Source organism: Triticum dicoccoides, chromosome 5B (genome assembly GCF_002162155.2).
Source record: "Triticum dicoccoides isolate Atlit2015 ecotype Zavitan chromosome 5B, WEW_v2.0, whole genome shotgun sequence".
Taxonomy (NCBI): domain Eukaryota; kingdom Viridiplantae; phylum Streptophyta; class Magnoliopsida; order Poales; family Poaceae; genus Triticum; species Triticum dicoccoides.
The window spans coordinates 270,450,626-270,459,495 of record NC_041389.1 but is presented as its reverse complement, the minus strand read 5'-3'; the positions used below and the strand labels follow the sequence as shown (position 1 = coordinate 270,459,495).

The following is an 8,870-nucleotide window of genomic DNA, read 5'->3' as shown; positions in this document are numbered from 1 at the left end:
GAAAGGGTGAAACTCTAGAAACACATTATTGTCAAGAGCAATACGATGGATAGACAAAAGATTTTTGGAGGCACTAGGAACATGCAAGATTTCATTGAGTTCAAGATTGTTGTGTGGGGTTTCAATGATTGATTTACCAATGTGACTTATCTCCTTACCTGGACCGTTTGCAGCCATGTGGATTTGATCATGACCACGATATTTCTACTAGTGTTCTAAGAGTTTAACTTTTGTTGGTAGATTCTTATTATGTGCGTTTTGTTGAGGACTTTAGCAAATACACTTGATATACCTTCTTAAAAAGCGTTCTAATGTATTTCTTTCATAATTTTTAAGCCCTTGTTGAACGCAAATTTGATAGAAAGATCTTTGCCTTGCTATCAGATTGGGGTGGTGAATTTGAAAAGTTAAACTTCTTCTTTCAACAAACAGGCATCTCACATCATGTCTCATCTCCACATGCACATCAACAAAATGGTTATGTTGAATGAAAACATATACATTTTGTTGAAGTAGGCTTAGCTATTCTAGCTGCGACATCCATGCCATTAAAATTTTGGGATGAAACTTTCCTTACTGCAGTTCATCTCATCAATATGTGGCCCAGTTGTACCATCTCAAATGAAACTCCTACTGAACTTCTATTACATGTCACACCAGACTACACCACCCTTAGAGTTTTTGGTTGTGCTTGCTGGCCTAACCTTCGTCCCTATAACACTAGCAAACTCATGTTTGGTTCCATGCAATGTGTCATTCTCGGTTACAATGCTCAACATAAGGGTGTCAAATGCCTAGACATGTCCACTGGTCATGTTTACATCTCTCGTGATGTTGTCTTTTATTAAACTCAGTTTCCCTTTGAAAAGCTTCATCGCAATGACGTTGCTCTTCTCAACAAGGAAATTCGTCTTCTTCCTTGCCTGGTGATGCTCATGTGGGTGTTGATAATGATGATCCAATGTTGACTAACTCCTCTTTGGTTTTCACATGAGTCTTCTGCTAAAGAGATAAACAGGGCAGAAACGGCATGGCGAATGATGAAATTTTTATTCAAAACGGTGCACAAAATCATCGTGGCATGGACACACCAGATCCGGCGCAATCGTCTTCGGGATCGGTGCAGCAGCCTGCACCTGGATCTCTTCCGGGATCGGTGCAGCACACTGCGCCTGGATCCACCCCGGGATGAGTGTCCCACAAGCCGGCCCGTGTTGCACCTGCCTCCCCCGCTCTCCCCCACCGTGTGAATGCTACGCGTTCCACTGGCGGGCCGCTCCAGACTCCACTAGGGGATAGCCCGACCGAGCGGGTTCCACCGACTGGGGGCTACGCGCCGGTCCCCTGCACTTACACTAGCCAGGCCATGCTTTCCGACGTGCCTGTGCCAGGTGGGCCCAGTGCACGGATCGATCCTGATCCGGCTGGTTCGGCTAGATCTTTTGCGACGCCCTCATCTACCATAGAGGATCTGGCGGACGCGGGCAGCTCTATGTCCTCGGGATTGGCTGGATCAAGTGGATCTACTAATCCTGTTGCACAATAGGATGTTGGATCTTCTGCGCATACGCTTACTGCACTGCCCCGTACACGTCTCCAAACAGGTGTTTTGAATTCAACTAACTATAAAACTAAGCATGGTTTAACTGTTTCAAATACTTCTATAGGAAAATCACACACTATCAATGAGACCATTGATGATCCCATATGGAGAAAGGCTATGGATGAAGAAGTTTATGCTCTTCACAAAAACAATACTTGGCATCTGGTTCCTTCACACCTAGGTAAAAATGTGATTGACTGCAAGTGGGTGTTCGGGATAAAAAGAAGGTCTGATGGCACCCTAGGTCGTTACAAGGCCAAGCTTGTTGCAAAAGGATTCAAGCAGAGGTATGGCATAGATTATGTCGTGTCCAGAGGATGGAGCCTTAGACAGCTAGATGTGCATAATGCATTTCTTCACAGTGATCTGGAAGTGGAAGTTTATATGAGGCAACCTACTGGGTTTGAAGATAAAAATAAACCATTTCATGTGTGCAGGCTTGATAAATCTCTCTATTGACTGAAACAAGCTCCAAGGGCATGGTACTCTCGCTTGAGCTCTAAGTTGCAAGCACTTGGTTTTGTTCCCTCTGATTCTCACACATCACTATTCATTTATAACAAGTCACATACATCCATCTTTGTGCTTATATATGTTGATGACATCATTGTTACCAGTTCTTCAAATGAAGCAGTAACAACCCTTTTGAAAGATTTGAACTCAGAATTTATACTTAAAGAGTTAGGGGATTTGCATTTTTTTCCTTGGCACTGAAGTTAAGAAAATGAAAGAAGGTGGACTTCATTTTTCTCAAGAGAAATATGCAACTGATGTATTGAGTGAGGCTGGTCTACAGGGGTGTAAACCATCATCAACACTATTGTCTAGTTCAGAAAAACTCGCTCTTGTAGAGGGTCAACCCTTGAATCAAGAGGATGGCACCAGGTACATAAGTCTAGTTACGACACTCACCAGGCCTGATATTTCCTTTGCGGTAAATAAAGTGTGTCAGTTTCTTCATGCACCAACTAGAGCTCATTTGACAGCAGCCAAGCGCATATTGAGATATGTAAAGAGTACATTAAGTGTTGGATTAATTTTCCAATCTCCTAACAACTCTTATATGGCCGCAACACATGCACCATAATATCATGTTTAACATCTGGAAACAAGAACGGTATAGTGTTATACTCGTATAAAAAGTCCCCGAAGGGTGACGTCTGTGAACTTTGGGACAAAAAAACAAAATTTTGAGTACAAAAGTGTGAATAGTACCTTTTATTAGTGTCGGTTTTGTTTTTTCGGCCTAAATTATCATGGAAGTCATTCCTTCACAAAACTTTTCACACGAGTATAATGCCCTTGTTTCCAAGAAGTTTCAGGAATTTTTGACTAATTTTGCAATTTTTATTTTTTTCCCAATTCAGGTGCATTGACACCGAAGACCCAAAGATCCACGTCCATCAGACCCCTCTCAATAAAGTAGGGAAGAATGTTATCGTCGACTTTTATCTATTTTGTCAGTAGTAGATACAACCACATTTAACTTAAATGAAGTGTTGTTACGTTGGTTTTTAGCTTTAGAATGACATGATGTGTTTATGGAATTCTACATGATTATGTTATTGACCCATGACGAGAAAGTTTTGATTCTTCTATGCCTCTGTTTTTTGTTTGTTAACTATTATTGTCCAGTCGACATCTCAAATAGTATATATTTTGTGATAATAGTGGACACTCTCTCTGACGTAAGAACTGGACTAATTGTTCTTTCAGTCCGAGAAGGCTTCATGGAATTATGCTGGTATTTTCAAGCTTTCCAACATAAAGGGCAAGAAACGGGAACCAATACCATCTTCAGCTTTTGATGGTGATGATGATATGGATAGTGACAGCAGCAGCGACGAAGATGATGAAGAAATCAATGAAGATACAGAGCCCATTTTGCATGTGTGTTCACTCTGTGCCAAACTACAATTTTGGCATTTAAGTAATTATGCAGAATCCATCATGACCCTTCGGTAACCTAGAATTTATTCTGTTGTATCAGTTACAAAAGGTGGCTCACGAGGGGTCGATAAACCGAATACGCTCAATGAATCAAAAGCCGGAAATTTGTGCTACATGGGGAGACACAGGTCATGTTCAGGTAATTTACTACGGTTAGTCCACATCTGATTTATCAAAACCACAAAATTTATGCTGCACATCATGCCCTGCTCTTTTGAGATAGATCAACTTTTTTACTGTACATCAAGCTGAAGTTTATTATTTTCATTACTTCCCTATGAAAAAACATCAGCATGTACATGGGTAGTGTCCTATTTGCCCAGCAACAGAACATATATTCTGTGCATTATATTTCCTTCCTAAAACTTGCTCAGAAATAGAATGCATCACATTGGCTACTTCCATGTGCTATATAATTTGCTGCGTGCTCTGTTGATTACATATGCAGGTGTGGGACTTCAGCTCCTTCATTGCTTCATTAGAAGACCCAGGAACAGTTACACATAAAGATAACGACATTATCCACAATCATGCACCTCTAAAAGTATTTAGTGGCCACAAAGATGAAGGCTATGCTATTGATTGGAGTCCAAATGTTACTGGAAGACTAGTTTCTGGTGTGTACAAAGTCTTATCCTTGGTACAGTTGGGATAAAGATGTCGCCATTCATAGAATGAGTTTGGTGGGGTATATGGAAATTGACATAGATCACTTTATTCTTTGTAAATGCAGGCGATTGCAATAAGTGCATTCACCTGTGGGAGCCGACTTCAAGCGATTGGAATGTAGACACCAAGCCATTTGTTGGACACTCTGCAAGTGTTGAAGATCTACAGGTGTGCAACACAATAATGTACAGTATTATATATATCCTATGAGCTATAATATTGTTTAATATATCAGCTACTACAATTATGTTTTGCAGTGGAATCCCACAGAAGAAAATATGTTTGCCTCTTGTTCCGTGGATGGGACGATAGCTATATGGGGTATACGTATAGGGAGGAAACCTTGTTATGCTCCTGTTAGGGTTCACAATTCTGACGTGAATGTGATCTCATGGAATTCGTATGTGCCCTATCTGCTATCTTCATGCACACTATAATGTCTTCTACATAGTACATTACAACTTTTCTGTATTTCATATTCAGGCTTGCAGGTTGTCTTATAGCATCAGGTTTTGATGATGGCAGTATCTCAGTCCATGATATTAGAGCAATCGAGGTAATTCCATGCTGATAAAACACAATGTCCTTGGCTTGTCGGTGGACCTTCTCAACTAGTAGTAGTTAAATTGGTGTGGTCAACTCACAATAAAGCTGGGATTTTGTGATAACATGTTTATAATATCAAATGTTTCTCCCTTCTGACTTTATTTGCTGGCAGAGCGGTGAGCCTGGTAAGTCCTTGGTAGCACATTTTGCATACCACAAGCACCCGATTACGTCTGTGGAATGGAGTCCATATGAAGCATCAACTTTGGCTGTATCATCTGCTGACAATCAACTGACGTACATAACTCTGCCCGCCCTCCTCCCATTTATGTTTTATGATTGCACCGAATCGCCGAATTTTTTGCCTAAATATCTGACATTTCAAACTGCTATGCCATAACATAATAATCAATTTGTACCAGAATTTGGGACCTTTCGTTGGAAAGGGACGCCGAAGAGGAGGCTGAATTCAAATCAAAGATGAAAGAACAAGCAAATGCACCCCAAGATTTGCCCCCACAACTTCTCTTTGTTCATCAGGTGCGTACCTCCCTATTGCAATATACCGAAAAAGGCTTCTCGCCCGCTTTATAAATAAAGCCAACACTGTATATTGCAAGAGACATCCAACCGAGGACCTAAAACTGGCTATTCTTTCTGGCTATGTGCCATAGTTGAATGTTTTTCGTTCACAGGACATTTTTGCTTGTAATGAAACACATCTACAATGTTGATTATTTTTTGGACGCAGGGCCAGAAAGATTTGAAGGAATTGCACTGGCATCCACAGATACCTGGGATGATCATATCGACAGCAGCTGATGGCTTCAATGTGTTGATGCCTAGCAACATTGACGCAACCATTCCATTGGCTGGGGCATCGATACCTATGCGTATGTGAGCAGCCAGACACCTAACTCCAGGTGAATAAATTCGTGAACTGATGCAACTAGGAGACGCTTATGGTGACAGTGCAAATTCTCGGTTTTCGGTAGTCAGGGGTACGGTGTATATAGCTTTATCATATTATTATTTTTTACCAGGAGTTTCAGTTTTGCATGAGATGTTATTACCTTTTTGCTTGAAGATAATCAGCAACATTTACGAAGTGCTGTGCAATATAGATGATATGACAGCGTACCTCATGATTTCTTTTGTTTATCAAAATAATAATCAAGAATATGAGAAAAACCATCATTGTCACAACTGAAGTTTGATCCCTGTGGATTACGCCTTGCGATTGCGAGAATAATCAGCTCAATCAACAGGCTTTCTTTTCATCAATCTGGAGGAGCTGAGCTAAAAGTGCATGCTTAGTTTATGTTTGTGCCACTGTTTGCGCATGTGGCTGTTCACACACGAACACGTCACCGTGTACCTCCAACGCCGAGGGTGATGCACCGCAACTCACGTCGAAGGAGACCCGTCCGGAAGCGCGGTACGCAAGCAATCCGGCGGGCGCTTTTGTGCACCCAAAACCCCACGCGCCCGGGAGGGACCCCGTCTGGACGAGTGGCGGCTATGGGCTGCCCTAGGTCGGTTCGCCCGCCCCTAGAGCCTCGAGGATCGCTGCCCTTCAACAAAGAACGAACGAAGAATGAGAGAGAAAGAACAGGGAGAGATGTAAAACTAGGGTAAAAAGTAGATTGATTGTTCGATTGTGTGTTGTTATTCAATCGGCCGTCACCCCTTAGGTATATAAGAGGCGGCTGGACTTCCCGTGCAAGGAAAAGGCTTGGATTCACGTCCAAAACCCTAGTCAAATTCGGATTGGTCTTGTCCGAACTTTCCAAAATTGTTCGGTTTAAACTGGCTGCACCTTGCAGGTCTTTTTTGTGGTGGTAAACGATCTCGGATGGAAACGAGTCCAAAAGCAATCTTGACCGTTTCGATGATATGAACAACTTTCATGTTGAACGTTTTTTGATCAGAGGTCATCTTAAGGGTCAAATAGCTCGCGCAAAGGATCTCTTTACTCGCGCTACCAACCAGACATGGCGTCTGGTGGGGCGCGCCATATTTCGCTTCGTGACAGGGCTGCACTCCGATTGCTCTAACTTTTGCATACGAACTCGGATTTGAACAATTTTTATATCAAAATCGATTGTTTCGACGAGACGAAGACGATCCATGTAGATCATTTTTCCATTTGAAGTCATCTTGGGGGCTTAATTGGCCAAACTTTACTCTGAATATAAGATCTTAGTACTTTGAGCATAGTTTCGGCCTTCGAGATGAAATCGGACGGCGATGACCCAAACTTCAAAGATGTTCATATCAACAATACCAAACTCTTTCATGAAGATCACTTCTCCATTTGAAGCCATCTTAAATAAGTTATTGACCGTGCCAAAATTTGGTGTGAACACATGCCCCCCTGGTTTTTGGCAAAACTTGCGTGCCGAAAAATAATTTGTAATGTATTTGTTCTAAGGACGATGTCAACACTCCATCGGCCATTTATTTTTCTTAGGACGATAATTATGTATCGGCCATGTTTATGCTAAGGGCGATAGTTATATATCGGTCGTTGATTTTAACTTCTTGTTCACATCATACCTTGTAACCGATTACCACCAATCGGCTTTAAAGAGATGGGAATGAACCCGTTTCTTGTAGCACTAAGGAAATCAAACTCCGAGAGGTCACGCCCTATTAAGCAAGTTACATCGGGATGATTCCAATCCACCGATGCATCGGCCAAAGCAACACAAGCTGAATTATCCGCGTGAATGATTTCTACCTCATCATCGATCCATTGTATTAAAAATTGATGCATGGTAGACGGCACACATTGGTTAGCATGAACCCAATCGCGACCTAATATAACATTATAGTTACCTTGCACCTCGGCGATGAAGAATGTGGTGGCCAAAGTTTTGCTTCCCACGGTGAGTTCCATGCACATCACACATTTGGCCTCTGTCTTTTCTTTACCCTCGAATCCATTAAGTACCATATTGGTCTTCATCAATGCATCATCATCTAACCCCAACTTTTTGAAGACCGAGTAGGGCATAAGATTTACCACAGCACCACCATCAACGAGCATCCTAGCAACCGGCAATCCGTTAATATGACCTTTGAGGTACAATGGCTTCAAGTGTTTCACCGGTTCTCTTGGCTTCTCAAAAATAGCATTCTTAGGACCAAAATTCAGCTGGGCTACCTCCCCTTCTTCACCTATAGCACGAAACTCGGTAGGTAAGTAATATACCATATTAATATCCATACCTTCCCGAACCGGCGTAGATTCATAATCCACCATCTCATCTTCATCTCCCAATGTGTATATTGGGCTTAAAGATTCCTCAATTGAAGGGGATGTTTCAAGTAGTGTAGACAATGTAATAGGGGTCGCATCATCCTCTTTTGGTGGTGAAGGTGTTGCTGCAGCTAATGTAGAAGCATCTGTTTTTTGTTTTTGTTTAGGCCTCCACACTTGTTTTGTGAGTGCTATGGGCTGAATTTCACTAAACAACTCGTCCCTTTGCCTCTCCTCTTTGTGTTCTACCTTCTCGTGGTTCCTCATGCGTTGTAACCTCCTTTTCATGGTCTTAGTTAAACCGGGAGGACACCACTTAGGTTGAGTATATTTGGGATCCCTTGGTTTGGCCTTGCTTGTGCCCGCCTCATGATCATCAACCATGGAACCCTGGTGAACAATAACAATACCACCATTAGAAGTAGCCAGATTACCAACAACCGGCTTTTTGATCTCCTTTGCTTGTTGCATTCTGAAATTTCCGCATTAGGTGACTTAACACGCCACACTTTTTTATTGGTCTTACTTGGAGAATTTTTTGTTGGACGATTAGCACCATAACTCAAACGGCCTTGGGTGGGATAATAAAGCCTCTCACGAGCAGGCCTTCTAGGTGTTGTCCACCCCATATGGAAAGCATAAGGAGCCATTGGGGGCTGCCCCCATCCTCCATTGAAGTCTCTCATGTAATATGGTGCATAGGAGGGTTGTGACATCCATGGTGTCGGTGCCCATGACCCATATGGCCTTGCATAGCGTCGAAACTCTTGCTCCGGAAGTGATCTTGAACGCTTCGAATGTGATGGCCGATTAGAGCTAGAACCGGCCGTTTGACTT

At 42.3% G+C, this 8,870-nt stretch overlaps 1 pseudogene; it reads left to right on the top strand.

Moving 5' to 3' along the window:
* The first annotated feature begins 1,366 nt into the window (after nucleotides 1-1,366).
* LOC119305397 lies at nucleotides 1,367-5,861 on the top strand (annotated as a pseudogene).
* The last annotated feature ends 3,009 nt before the right edge of the window (nucleotides 5,862-8,870 follow it).